General features: G+C 38.3%; 1 long non-coding RNA gene across 1 annotated transcript; it reads right to left on the minus strand.

Moving 5' to 3' along the window:
• Positions 1-1,816: 1,816 nt before the first annotated feature.
• LOC132028107 (uncharacterized) lies at positions 1,817-9,925 on the minus strand. Its single transcript, XR_009407346.1, has 4 exons — positions 9,803-9,925; positions 5,795-5,996; positions 3,986-4,097; positions 1,817-1,853 (listed from the first exon to the last, which is right to left on the minus strand). It is a non-coding gene; the product is annotated as an uncharacterized LOC132028107 (long non-coding RNA).
• Between the last annotated feature and the right edge of the window lie 4,428 nt (positions 9,926-14,353).

The raw sequence follows: 14,353 nt of genomic DNA on the forward strand, positions 1-14,353 counted from the left end.
TCAACCCTGTTCCCTCTTGTTGCATCAGCCGTGACATATATTCATTTCCATTCCTCCTTTTATACCATGAAATGAATTTCAGACATATTTAAAAGAATTTCAAAAGTATCAATATAATTTCCTAATAACAATACAAAGAAAATAAAGCAAATGTAATCACTAGTAAATTATATATTTCAATAGGTATATGCTCTTGCAGGACTATAGTAAAAGACAATGATGGATTCATATGGTTATAGTACTTACAAATCATATATTTAAGTTTAAGAAAAGACAGAGGGTAAGAAACCATACCACACAAATACAGGAAAATGAAATCAAATTATTTTCTGAAATCATCCCAAACAATACAAGGTGCAATTATCTTTTGATAAGCGAGGTAGTGGCACTTGTGGAAAATTTAGTGTTCAGTAAAAGAAAAGCATATAAAAAGAATCTGTCTTTATACATAAAACAAGGTGAAGTTATAGGCAAAAACAATCATATCAAGTTTTTCAGCTCCCTTCACAAACATGCCATGCATGGGATCCTCAAAGGCACGGAGGTCCCCACAAATCTTTGATGTGCAGAATACCCTGTGAATTACATGATGCCTACCATCTCTGGACATTGCCCACTAAATCACTGAGATCAATGCAAATGCTCCTCAATATTCCAAACTTCCAAATACAAACTTTAAGTATCTACATGCCTGTGATTACAGATTCTCACAAGCTTGGCAGTAAGTAGGCCACTACTGACACCTGATCTTGGGCTAAAAATTCACTGATATAAGGACTCCTTATCATTGAAAAGCCTGAAACATATCTATCCATCCTAGAAGCTTCCAGTAAGAAATTATACCTAACACTGTTTTTCAAAAGTAGATAATAAAGCTATTTTTGTATGTAAAATATATCCATTTATACAGTTGTACTAATAATTCTGCCTCTGCTGTCTGCCTCCATCAAACAATAATTACTCTTGAGTTTTGTAGATAATCATACTCAAACTGTGAAAATATTACCATTATCTTATTTCCACACAAGGTCAAAGATAAATTAAAACCAATAATTCAGAGGTCATTTTTATAAACACTGAAAAGTATTATTTATTTGGAAGAAGAGTATCTTTCCAATTACATTTTTATTAGGCTTCTATTAAAAGTAATTTATATTTCCTAATCAATGCAATGCCTAATGTGTCTTCTAGGACACCTGTGGGAAATGCCAGAGTCTGAGAACATGCTGAGTACTAAGAGAGTGACCACAGTACTCTAGAAGTTTCACTAATTGGGATTTGGTTCTATAATTTATTTTTGGCACTGAAAAAAAATGCCATGACTTCATACAGATTTTAAGTTCAATTAGCACATCATTCATAGAAATATCAGTTATAATCTCATTTTAAGAAAAGGTGATAAGGACTTCACTTTATATAAAATAATTCAAAGATTAGAGAAATATCCTCACAGGATTCCTTTGAACATAAAAACTCCTCCTGCATAAAATGCCATTAAAAAATTAATGAATAAGTTCTCCTCAAGGATTTTGATGGATTCCTTTCTCACATTTCTCTCCTTCATCCATTTTGAGTCTATTTTTGTGTGTGGTGTAAGGAAGTGGTCCAATTTCATTTTTCTGCATGTGGCTGTCCAATTTTCCCAACACAATTTATGGAAAAGGCTGTCCTTTTTCCATTGGACATTCTTTCCTGCTTTGTTGACAATTAGTTGACCATAGAGTTGAGGGTCTACTTCTGGGCTCTCTATTCTGTTCCATTGATCTATGTGTCTGTTTTTGTGCCAGTACCATGCTGTCTTGATGATGACAGAACACAGGCAGCAACCTCTTCGGCCTCAGCCGCAGCAACATCTTCCAAGGAACATTGCCAAAGGCAAGGGAAACAAGGGCAAAAATGAACTATTGGGATTTTATCAAGATCAAAAGCTTTTGCACAGCAAAGGAAACAGTTAACAAAACCAAAAGACAACTGACAGAACGGGAGAAGATTTCTGCAAACGACATATCAAATAAAGGGCTGGTGTCCAAAATCTATAAAGAACTTAGCAAACTCAACACCCAGAGAACAAATAATCCAATCAAGAAATGGGCAGAAGACTTGAACAGACATTTCTGCAAAGAAGACATCCAGATCGCCAACAGACACATGAAAAAATGCCCCATATCACTCGGCATCAAGGAAATACAAATCAAAACCACAAAGAGATATCACCTCACACCAGTCAGAATGGCTAAAATTAACAAGTCAGGAAATGACAGATGCTGGCGAGGATGCGGAGAAAGGGGAACCCTCCTACATTGTTGGTGGGAATGCAAACTGGTGCAACCACTCTGGAAAACAGCATGGAGGTTCCTCAAACTGTTGAAAATAGAACTACCCTATGACCCAGCAATTGCACTACTGGGTATTTACCCTAAGGATACAAACGTAGTGATCCAAAGGGGCACGTGCACCAGAATGTTTATAGCAGCAATGTCTGCAATAGCCAAACTATAGAAAGAACCTGGATGTCCATTAATAGATGAATGGATAATCCGAAAGGATGAATACCCAAATTTTGTAGCAACATGGACAGGACTCAAAGAGATTATGCTGAGTGAAATGAGTCAAGCAGAGAAAGTCAATTATCATATGGTTTCACTTATTTGTGGAGCATAACGAAAAGCATGGAGGACATGGGGAGTTAGAGAGGAGAAAGGAGTTGGGGGAAATTGGAAGGGGAGGTGAACCATGAGAGACCATGGACTCTGAAAAACAATCTGAGGGGGTTGATGTGGCGGGTGGATGGGAGGTTGGGGTACCAGGTGGTGGGTATTATAGAGGGCACAGATTGCATGGAGCACTGGGTGTGGTGAAAAAATAATGATACTGTTATGCTGAAAATAAATAAATTAATTAAAAAAACAGATAAATGGATAAAGAAGATGTGGTATATATACACAATGGAATACTATGCAGCCATCAAAAGAAATGAAATCTTGTCATTTGCGACGATGTGGATGGAACTAGAGGGTATCATGCCTAGCAAAATAAGTCAATCAGAGAAAGACAACTATCATATGATCTCCCTGATATGAGGAAGTGGTGATGCAACATGGGGGGTTAAGGGGGTCAGAGAAAAATAAATGAAACAAGATGGGATTGGGAGGGAGACAAACCGTAAGTGACTCTTAATCTCACAAAACAAACTGAGGGTTGTTGGGGTGGGGAGGTTGGGAGAAGCGGGGTGGGGTTATGGACATTGGGGAGGGTATGTGTTATGGTGAGTGCTGTGAAGTGTGTAAACCTGGCAATTCAGAGACCTGTACCCCTAGGGATAAAAATATATTGTATGTTTATAAAAAATAAAAAAATTAAAAACATTAATGAATAAGTTAATGACTGAATATTCATTCACTTTTGACATATTATGAAAGACTTGCTGAAAATATCTATTGAAATGGTATTTAGTCTTTATAGGTAAAATGGTCATTTCCATAGTAAGTTAGTCTGTTTTCCCACTTCAAATTTCCTGATAAATTCATTAATTAATTTAATAATACATATAACAAATCAGCATTCCATTTTTTATAATCTCATATTGGTTATCATTCTTCATATTTAAAACTGGAAAAATTTGCCTCATGCCCAGGCACAAGTAACATCTTATGATAAAAAATAAGCTAAAATCTGTGCAAAACCAAGATAGGTGGTGGTTAAAATAACTCATCTTCTAGTATTCTGATGGCTACTTGTTTCTATCATTAACCTTCAATAATACATGGAGCCTGCACATTTGTTTAACAGGTCATAGAAGATTTTTAAAGTAGTTTTAAAGTAACTCATCACACAGCTCTAGAAGTCTTTATGAGTCACTTAAAATACAGACCTTATTAAATAACTTCAGCACAGATGTCATACTTTCTATTACTAAATAAAGAATTTTGCTGTTGATAAAAATCAAACAAAAAACTTCACACATTAAAAAAAAAAAAGAACGTACCAAATGTCTAAAACAAAACTATTTAATTACTTGGTACTTGGCCTTTTTTGTAGGACTTAATCCAGGATATAGATGGGGCACTCCTCCTCCTTTCTGAAAGTGTTTTCATTTTCTGTTGAGAAAGAAATAAATGAATAAATAAAATGAAGACCATGTGATTTGTAAAGTGAGTAAGTGCCAATTTTGAAACCAATTCAGCAAATTTTGTATTGCCTGCCCTTACCTCTCAAAGAGACCCCAATCTCACTGTACAGATAACAGAACATTTTAACTAGGATAGTAAGTGTGCAAAAGTGGTAGAGGCTTTAAATATTTTTTATGGACAGAGAATGTGGAGGTTAAATGTTGATCAGAGTATTTGGGAAAAGTAGTATCATACCCATTAACATCAACTGTAGCTAATACATATATTGTTTACTATGTTCCAGCCCCTCTGCTAAAGGCAGAAGTGGAGTATTTCATTTATATTCCAAAATGCCATCTGAGTAGCTCTATTATCTCTCTTTCATAGGCAGAACAGACCCTAAACTGGGCCTCAAAGAAAGTCAGGATTTGAAGAGATCAAGTAAAGGGAGACGAAACAAATCCTCTACAGCAAAAGAGACTAGATTCTTACATATTTAATAGACTTAAATATTTACATATTTAGGATCCCATCTTCCAAACAGATTACTTTGTTTCAGAGGACCTATGATTTTTGATAAATGGAGATTTATTCAACTTGTATGCTCCAGATAACCACTTTCTAAATTTAACCTTATAGATTTACCATTCTAGATAAAGTCAGTGGGCCTGCCAGTGAAAACAGGTAAAATCACCAATATGATCCTCAATGGCCAGGACTGAAGTCCAGGTGTTGGCCATTTTTCCTGCTCTACTCTCTCACCTTATACTGGCCAGAGGTCTCCCCTACCACCAGAGGGCCTAGGTCAGCAATCCTGGGAACTGTGTGCTGCTTTAGGAAGAACTAGAGAAAACTAATTGGCTCAGGATCAGTACACATCATTACATTATTCATAAAGGAAGTGCTTCTAGTAAAATCAATCCTAGATCCAGCACAGGAAGAGGGAAATAATCATTCTATTGGAAAGGGATACTGAACTTCTTTGGCACAATTCTTATCCCCCAAATTCACCATGTCCTCAGGATCTCTCCACAGTTACTGTCAGCAGTGTTCTGCCTCAGTGTTGTTCTCCCTACCTTAATCTTTTGGCTCACATGTAGAAACTCAATGTCCCAACCTCCTTAGTACAGCTCAGAGGGCAACTGACACAATTACATAAACCATGACTAAAAGACAGGAAGTAAATGGGTGAGAAATAGACAATACCATACTTCTCAATCAGGAATTATTAACCAGGAATGAGTTTCAGGGTTGGTTCAATTGTGTATATCTCTTGTTTAGATGATATGTACCTATGCCTTCTTTCTGGAGAGAGAACCCCCAGTTTTCTTCAGATCCTAGAAAAGTCTGTGGTTTTGATAACCTATGTTCTATCTTACAGCTTGTCACTTTCATCCCTCTGTTGTCATTACTCATGTCTCTTAGGAACATAACTCTCCTCAATCCATCATTATGAGGCTAGTGTGGCAGGGAGAAAGAAAATCTGGCAGAAAAGTACTTCTACTGCGAGGTCCAGTGACTTGTCCCCATGTGAAGAATGTCAACAATAAAAGACGCGTTGATGTTACTAAGAAGGATAGTGTTTTGTTGACAGGCACATATTCTGAGATTCTGTTTCACCTTTGGGCCTGGGCTAAATTCCTCCCACCAATCCTCCAGACACCCTTTATTCAGCATCTACTTACCATGCTTTGAACTTTGAAATGTGCAAATCCGTTAAGTCTTCCCTGGGTTCCTTACTCCATTTCACATAAATTAATTTGTGCCTACTCTATCTTAGTAGAACCACATTCCTGGATCTAGCTCAGCAGCCATGCTTCTGTGGCCCCTAACCCTCTGACATCATATGCAGCAGATCCGTGCTCCTCACTGGTAATACAAGTGTGCCTATGTAGGAAAATGAAAATGAAAAAGGTAATTGAAGAAAAATATTTTTGATCTTTTGTTTTCAACAACTCAGAAAACACTGTTTACATAAAAACCTGTAGGTTTTCTCTCTTTAGAAGTTAACTTCATATTAACCAAGAGATACAGTACTAATTTTGGAACCTCTAAATCATTCTGAAACTGGTCATTCCTAATTTTCACAGAGATCATAGGAAGAGAATGCCTGTCAAGTGAAAGGAAAAGGATAAAATATTTAAGCCTGGTGAACTGCAATTTTTCATCCTTTCTTCTGTTACAATCCCTTCAGGAAGAAAAACATCTAAACACTTCAGTTGAATTTAAGCCCACTGTGCTGAAGTCACTTCCAAACATTTAAAATTAGCAAAGCATTAAAATGAGGGCTTGGAGGGCTTGCTTCAGAGAGCAAGGCAGCCAGATACTGAAGGAGGGCTTGGAGGAAAGCTTTTATAGAATTCAAATTTCAAGCCTATAAAAAAAAAGTTATCAAATTTACAAATTAGCTTATTCAAATTTAACCATTAATCCTTTTGTTGCTAGTCTATATAATTTTGTAATCAATAAGCTGTTTCATTCTTGTCTTCCCAATATTTATATGTGTTGACATACCTCAGGAACAAGGTATGCTAACAAGCTCTGCTAAGAAACAAAAATTTAGTTTTAAGCTTGCACCTTGCTTCTACGTCCTATTGTCACAACCGGTTTTTTTTTCTATTAATTTATTTATTTTCAGAAAAACAGTATTCATTATTTTTTCACCACACCCAGTGCTCCATGCAATCCGTGCCTTCTATAATACCCACCACCTGGTACCCCAACCTCCCACACCCCCGCCACTTCAAACCCCTCAGATTGTTTTTCAGAGTCCATAGTCTCTCATGATTCACCTCCCCTTACAATTTCCCCCAACTCCCTTCTCCTCTCTAACACCGCTTGACCTCCATGATATTTGTTATGCTCCACAAATAAGTGAAACCATATGATAATTAACTCTCTCTGCTTGACTTCTTTCTCTCAGCATAATCTCTTCCAGTCCCATCCATGTTGCTACAAAAGTTGGGTATTCACCCTTTCTGATGGAGGCATAATTCTCCATCATGTATATGGACCACATCTTCCTTATCCATTGGTCCGTTGAAGGGCATCCTGGTTCTTTCCATAGTTTGGCGACTGTGGACATTGCTGCTATAATCATTGGGGTACAGATGGCCCTTCTTTTCACGACATCTGTATCTTTGGGGTAAATACCCAGGAGTGCAATGGCAGGGTCATAGGGAAATTCTATTTTTAATTTCTTGAGGAATCTCCACACTGTTCTCCAAAGAGGCTGCGCCAACTTGCATTCCCACCAACAGTGGAAGAGGGTTCCCCTTTCTCCACATCGTCTCCAACACATGTTGTTTCCTGTTTTGTTAATTTTGGCCATTCTAACTGGTGTAAGGTGATATCTCAATGTGGTTTTAATTTGAATCTCCCTGAGGGCTAATGATGCTGAACATTTTTTCATGTGTCTGATAGCCATTTGTATGTCTTGATTGGAGAAGTGTCTGTTCATATCTTCTTCCCATTTTTTGTTTGATATGTTTGCCTGTTTCATGTGTGTTGAGTTTGAGGAGTTCATTATAGATCCTAGATATCAACCTTTTGTCTGTACTGTCATTTGCAAATATCTTCTCCCATTCCGTGGGTTGCCTCTTTGTTTTCTTGACTGTTTCCTTGGCTGTGCAGAAGCTTTTGATTTTGATGAAGTCCCAAAAGTTTATTTTCGCTTTTATTTCCTTTGCCTTTGGAGACAAACCTTGAAAGAAGTTGCTGTGGCTGATATCGAAGAGATTACTGCCTATCTTCTCCTCTAGGATTCTGATGGATTCCTGTCTCACGTTGAGGTATTTTATCCATTTTGAATTTATCTTCGTGTACGGTGTAAGAGAATGGTCGAGTTTCATTCTTCTACATATAGCTGTCCAGTTTTCCCAGCACCATTTATTGATGAGACTGTCTTTTTTCCACTGTATATTTTCTCCTGTTTTGTCGAAGATTAATTGACCATAGAGTTGAGGGTCCATATCTGGGCTCTCTACTCTGTTCCACTGGTCTATGTGTCTGTTTTTATGCCAGTATGATGCTGTCTTGGTGATCACAGCTTTGTAAAAAAGCTTGAAATCAGGTAACATGATGCCCCCAGCTTTATTTTTGTTTTTCAACATTTCCTTCATGATTCGGGGTCTCTTCTGATTCCATACAAATTTTAGGATTATTTGCTCCAGCTCTTTGAAGAATACCGGTGGAATTTTTATCGGAATGGCATTAAAAGTATAGATTGCTCTAGGCAGTATGGACATTTTAACAATGTTTATTCTTCCGATCCAAGAGCATGGAATGGTCTTCCATCTTTTTGTGTCTTCTTCAATTTCTTTCATGAGTGTTCTGTAGTTCCTCAAGTACAGATCCTTTACCTCTTTGGTTAGGTTTATTCCCAGGTATCTTATGGTTCTTGGTGCTATAGTAAATGGAATTGATTCTCTAATTTCCCTTTCTGTATTTTCATTGTCACAACCAGGTTTTGACCACTGGGTGAGCTAAAGCTTCTCACTACTGTCACTTTTGTCTGGGATGTGTATGATCCTCTATTTACCCAAAATCATCTCAACTAGAATCAATGTGAGCATTACATTAACACAAATGTCATCACACCAGACCGTTGTAGAAGGGTATACATTCTTTTCCAAGATTAAGAAACAAATACTTTTACTTTTGGCTGTCTTTCCTCTTTCTGTGAGACAATCATTTTGAAATAAAACAACAAACACAAGCATCTAAGTAACATAGGAGAATAGGCACTTGGCTAGGAGATCCTGGAATTAAATTCTGCACCCTTGTTCTAGCACTTAACTTCTGAGCCCTCTGAGATCATAGAACCATCTGACCTAGCACAAATAACAGGGTAAGATTATGTGGAAAACAACGTGGTAGTATGACATACCCAGTGAGGCTCTGGAGCACATAAGCAGGTTACATACAGAAATATGAGAGCAGACCTGTCCTTATATATTATGATTTCTTCCTCTGCTCCACTTGACCCTTGCAGGGTTCTGGAGTATCACTGTGGGCCTTGAAGTTGGCTGGACTTTCTTCTTTGGCAAAACCACCAGTTGCAGCCTCAGGTCATTATACCTTTTCAGCAGCACCAAGGAGTAGACATGGCCAATCACCAGTGCCTTGTCCCTAATATTCCCTTACAAGGCAGGGTTTCACTACAGTTCTCCCATCATGGCCCAGACAAGTGGATAATATTTACACATCCATGGCACACCCTGCTAAACAGAGGCTCTCTGGATGCCCTGGTAGCCACCTATCTGCTTTCCAGCCGAAGGGGTGACTGTAGCAGAGACAACTCTAATGGTTGGGAAGCTCTGCCTTGCAGCACACTCTCACCTTCCTCATGCAGAGGGGAAGGATATGGTCATCAAACTCAGAAGCCATAATGGTAAGAAACAGAATGTATAAAATGAGTGTGGAAAGCAGGCCCACATCTATCCAGATTCAGATGTATTCTAACCTGGCAAAGACTACTGCCAAAGCTGAGGTTCCAGAGGGTCAATGCAGGGGTAGAAGAGGAAATACATATCCTCTCCTAGGTGTAAATTAGGATCCTGGCAAACAAGGAAAGCAAAAGGCCATAGAAAAGCTGGGCTTTCCACCTTTTGAAATGGGAGCTGATGTGGGCACATACATTCCATTTTCAGAGTCCACACGCCATTGAACACACATCCAGAAATAGGTATTACCTTTCAGCTGTGCCATAGGATAGCTCTCTGTCAAAACGTGGTCAAGACTGCTCAGCAAAGCACCAACACACAGTGCTGATAGGACTGTTTCTGCTGTTGATTGGATGTTCCTAATCCAAACTTGTACTAAATAAAAAAATTCAAACAGAAAAATAATTATGAAATAAACTGGGCTGTGTTGACTGAAAGTCCCTTTCCTGGTGGCTGACAGAAAGGAGTTTCCTCTACTCCCTTTCCAGCCACCCACACTGTAGCTAAGTCCTCCGTTAAGTAAGCAAATACTAACCTTCACCCCCATCCAAAACTGCTTCAGAAAACTGCTGCAGTTGCCAAACTAACTGAGCATCCAGCTCGGGGCCTCTGTGCACACACCAGGAATGCCACAGTCCCTGAGATCTCCAACACTTAGGATACCAAGTGGTAGAGCAAGCTTTACCCTTGATGAAACTGTCTTTCAGAAATAGTGTGCTACAGCTACCATAACAAATAACAGGCTAGGCAGACTGAACCACAGACATCTAGACACCTGGTATGCATAGTTTTGGAGGCTGGCAAGTCCAAAGTTAAGGTGCCAGCAGATTCAGTTCTTGATGAGACCCTCTTTCACATCTATAGCCGGCTGTCTGCCAGCTGTACTCTCTTCACAAGGAGGACAGAGATAGACAGAGCTAGTAAGCTTTGTGGTCTCTTTTAAGGGCACTAATCCTATAACGGGGATTCTGTCCTCCTGACCTAATCTAACACAGGGAATCAGGACTTCAACGTGAGTTTCTGGAGAAGGCACATTCAGTCCATAATAGAGTTATTTGCCAAATGCTCTGGGGATGAAAGAGGTATGAGTCATGAAACTACAGTGAATCAGAGTAACAAAGTATGCAAACATTTCTTCAAGCACTGTGTACACGAGTGTATGTACATGTAAGTGCATGTATATAGACATATATGAACTTGGTGTTAGTTATATATATCCAGTTATTTCTGTGATATTTTATAGCTTACAAACCTGTATTAGTGGCAGTTTAAATTGAAATCTAGTATATTTTCAGCTACTAATAAGTTCTAGGAAGGCAAGCTTTATAATCACATCTTTCTGTTATGTCGTTATGTGGTTCTAAAGATATCTTTACTTTGAAAATAACAACCACCAAGTCCTGGATGGCATGATAAAAACTTTGACAGGATTCAGACCCTTCAGTTAGTGAAGTCTCCTTTATTGTAGATGCCATCAAGCTGTGTCACCTCTCCCAGTCTATGGAACACTGTGGGGGAGTGGGGGGATTCCTTTGTGGATATGGTCCACATTTCATCCTGCAGACCTTTGCTGGAATCAAAACCTGGAACAATGGTGAAATCACAGAGAGTGACAGATTGTTTCATAGCCATCTGACCCCAGAACAGAAGCAACAACTGCACTATTTAGTACCTGTGATTTGTGAATTTTCAGTATCTAAGTTGCAATTCTCTATTTTAACTATTTTACTTTAAACTGATCATTATTTTTTATCCAAATGTGTAAACATATGATTGTCCTTATGTTTTGTTTTATAAAAAATACAATTTAGGGGTTCCTGCTTGGCTCAGTCATTAAACATCTGCCTTCAGCTCAGGTCATGATTTCAGTGTCCTGAGATGGAGCCTCGCTTTGGGCTCCCAAATCAATGTGTAGCCTGCTTCTCATTCTCCCACTCCCCCTGCTTGTTTTCCCTCTCTTTCTTTGTCTCTCTCTGTCAAATAAATAAAATCTTTAAAATAAATAAATAAATAAATAAACAATCCATTCTGTTCTAACACATGGGTGTTAGAGTCATAAATTAATTTTTCTTTTGCCCTCCTAAAACACACTGTTATGTTCACACTGTAAGGAAATATAACTATGGTAGCAAGAGTTTTTCCACACACTCAAGATTCATGACATAAAACATTTTCTAAATTCAGAGAGTTTCACCTGGCTGTGGCAATCATGTGACTGTCCAGAGAGGCACAGAATTCAATGCACAAACATGTAACTCTGAGATATAATTCTCTAAGTTTGTGGAAGATGCAAAGCTTTCTGACAGTAAGTTAGACTAAGATACCAGCCTGGAAAGCAGACATGGCTAAGGAACTCCAGAAGGATGATGAGTGCCTTGTATAACACTTCTGAAAATGACAGATACGAAGTAATTAAAACCACCCATTTCCAAGGTAATCAGCCTAGTAATTGCATCATTTATTGTCACTATTAGTTAATACTTACTGTGATGATTAATTTTATTAGCCAAGTTGACTGCCCACAAGGTTCCCGGATTAAACATTTCTAGGTGTATCTGTGAGGTATTTCTGGATGAGATTGCCATTTATATCACTGACTGAATAGGACAGGTGGCCCTCCCCAAAGCGGGTAGGCATCAGTGCATCTCTTGAGGACCTTCACAGGGTGGGGGAAGGAGAAATTCACCCCCTTTTTCCTGTCTCACTGTTGAGCTGGGACATCTCATCTCATCTTGATTCATGCCAAAAGATGGGGGTCAACTGAACTACCAGCTTTCCTGGGTCTTCAACTTACACTGGCAGATCACAGGACTGTCATTGGTCTCTTTCTCTGGAGAACCCTCCCTAAAGCAATTACCTAAAATTTACTTAATGAATGGCAGCTGTGAACATAACATTCAATGGTAGAAGGAGAAAGTAGAGATTCTGCTCCCCAAAGAAGAAAATTACCTCTCAGGAGGAAAACCTCTCATATGTGCTTTTCTCAGAAGTTCATACAGAATTCTAACCTACTCGCTCCTATGCCTGGATGTTAGAAATAGTAACAAAAGCATCTATACTATAGTTAGAAAAAGAAACAGAGTTGGGAGATCTGGTCCAAATTCTAGCTTTACTGCTTACTGCATGTGGCCTTGGCAGGGCTCAGTCCCTTCTTCTTTAAAATAAGTTAATAATACTTAGCTCATCTATTTGATGTGTAATATATGTAGTTAGGTATTAACCTAATGAGGTTTTGATATTTCCTATTATCCCATAAATTATAAACATTAATTGTTATCTTTCTTTTCAAGTTTCTATGTTATTTGATATTTCTTTCCTTCAAAGTTGACTACTTGGAAGCATAGTGCTATGGACTGATGCCTATGTCCCACCTAAATTTATATGCTGAAGGTTTAATTTCCACTGCATGGTATTAAGAGGCAGGCATCTTTGGGAGTTGATTTAGGTTTGGATGAGGTCATGAAATTGAGGTCCTCTAGGATAAGATTAGTGCCCTTATAAGAAGTGAACAGAGACATGGAGTTCCATCTCCACATCTCTCCCTCTCTTCTCCATTCTCTGGTCTCTTCCCCATCCCATGGAGACACAGAAGATGATGCCCAAACACAAGCCAAGGGAACCCTCAACCAGGAACTGAAATGGCTTGCTCCCAGATCAAAGGCATCCACAGCCTCCAGAACTGTCAGAAATCAAGGTCTGATGTTTAAACCACCCAATTTAGGGTATTTTGATATGGCAGCCAGAGATGAGTGAGACAGATAGCATCCACTCTTTTGCATGTCAATTTTTCCTTATCAAACTCAAAGAAATAAAACTCCTTCTATGGCTTTACACCTCATTTCACTTGGTAAAACATAACTAATTGGCTTCTGCACCTAAAATCGCAGAATATACTTTCTTCTTCTGAACCATAAGAAACTATTTGTGAACTATACAAGGTATGGATTCTGAACACCATTACAGACAAAGAAACAAAGTACACTCACTAGTGTGGAGATCACACCAGAGAGAACAGTGGGTATTTCTGATTAATCTGATTCAGATTTTGATAATTTCCAGACTCCTCAAAGACAAAAAAAAAAAAAAAAAGGCCTGATTTTATCAACTCGCTTTGTGAATAACACAAGAAAAGACTTCAGGAAAATATTGGTTTATCCACAGGCATAATATTTTCTCAGTATTATAGAGTAGAACTAAAGCTTACTCACAAAGAAGTTTCCTTCAAACCAAACCAAAAGACACACGTGGCCAAAGTTGGCTCTCGATGGTATTGTACCATGAGCTGCAATTAACAGATTTGGACCCAGTGAATACAGAAAGACAAGACAGAATAATGTGGTCAACAATAGTTGCTACATTGTAATATGTTGAAGCTATTTTAAAATCCCATTGGTCCAACTGACTTTCTGTGCCTTTGAGTCTTTCTTTCTTATCCCAACAACCATCTTACTCAAGGGGTTTTCAATTAGTATGAGAAACCAAAGGGTCAGAGTACCTGAGTATGACACAAATGATCCCTAACCGAAATTACTCTAATACACACTTCCATTTCATTCTATAAAAACTGTTCTATCCAAATGTGGATATCCTCAAGGATACCTTATCCAGAAGGATCAATTCTATCCAGAATGCAATATCCAGAAGCATTATCTCTATGCTCCTATTATCTTTTAGAGCCACATTTTTAGATGTAACTAGACAAATCTATTGTGCTTTATTCCAAAGAGTATAAGTGACAGAAAATCCTTGATTTCTAGAAATAATCAAATCCTCTGACTAGTGAATAAATGTGAATGAACC

This window comes from Mustela nigripes, chromosome 12 (genome assembly GCF_022355385.1).
Source record: "Mustela nigripes isolate SB6536 chromosome 12, MUSNIG.SB6536, whole genome shotgun sequence".
Classification (NCBI taxonomy): domain Eukaryota; kingdom Metazoa; phylum Chordata; class Mammalia; order Carnivora; family Mustelidae; genus Mustela; species Mustela nigripes.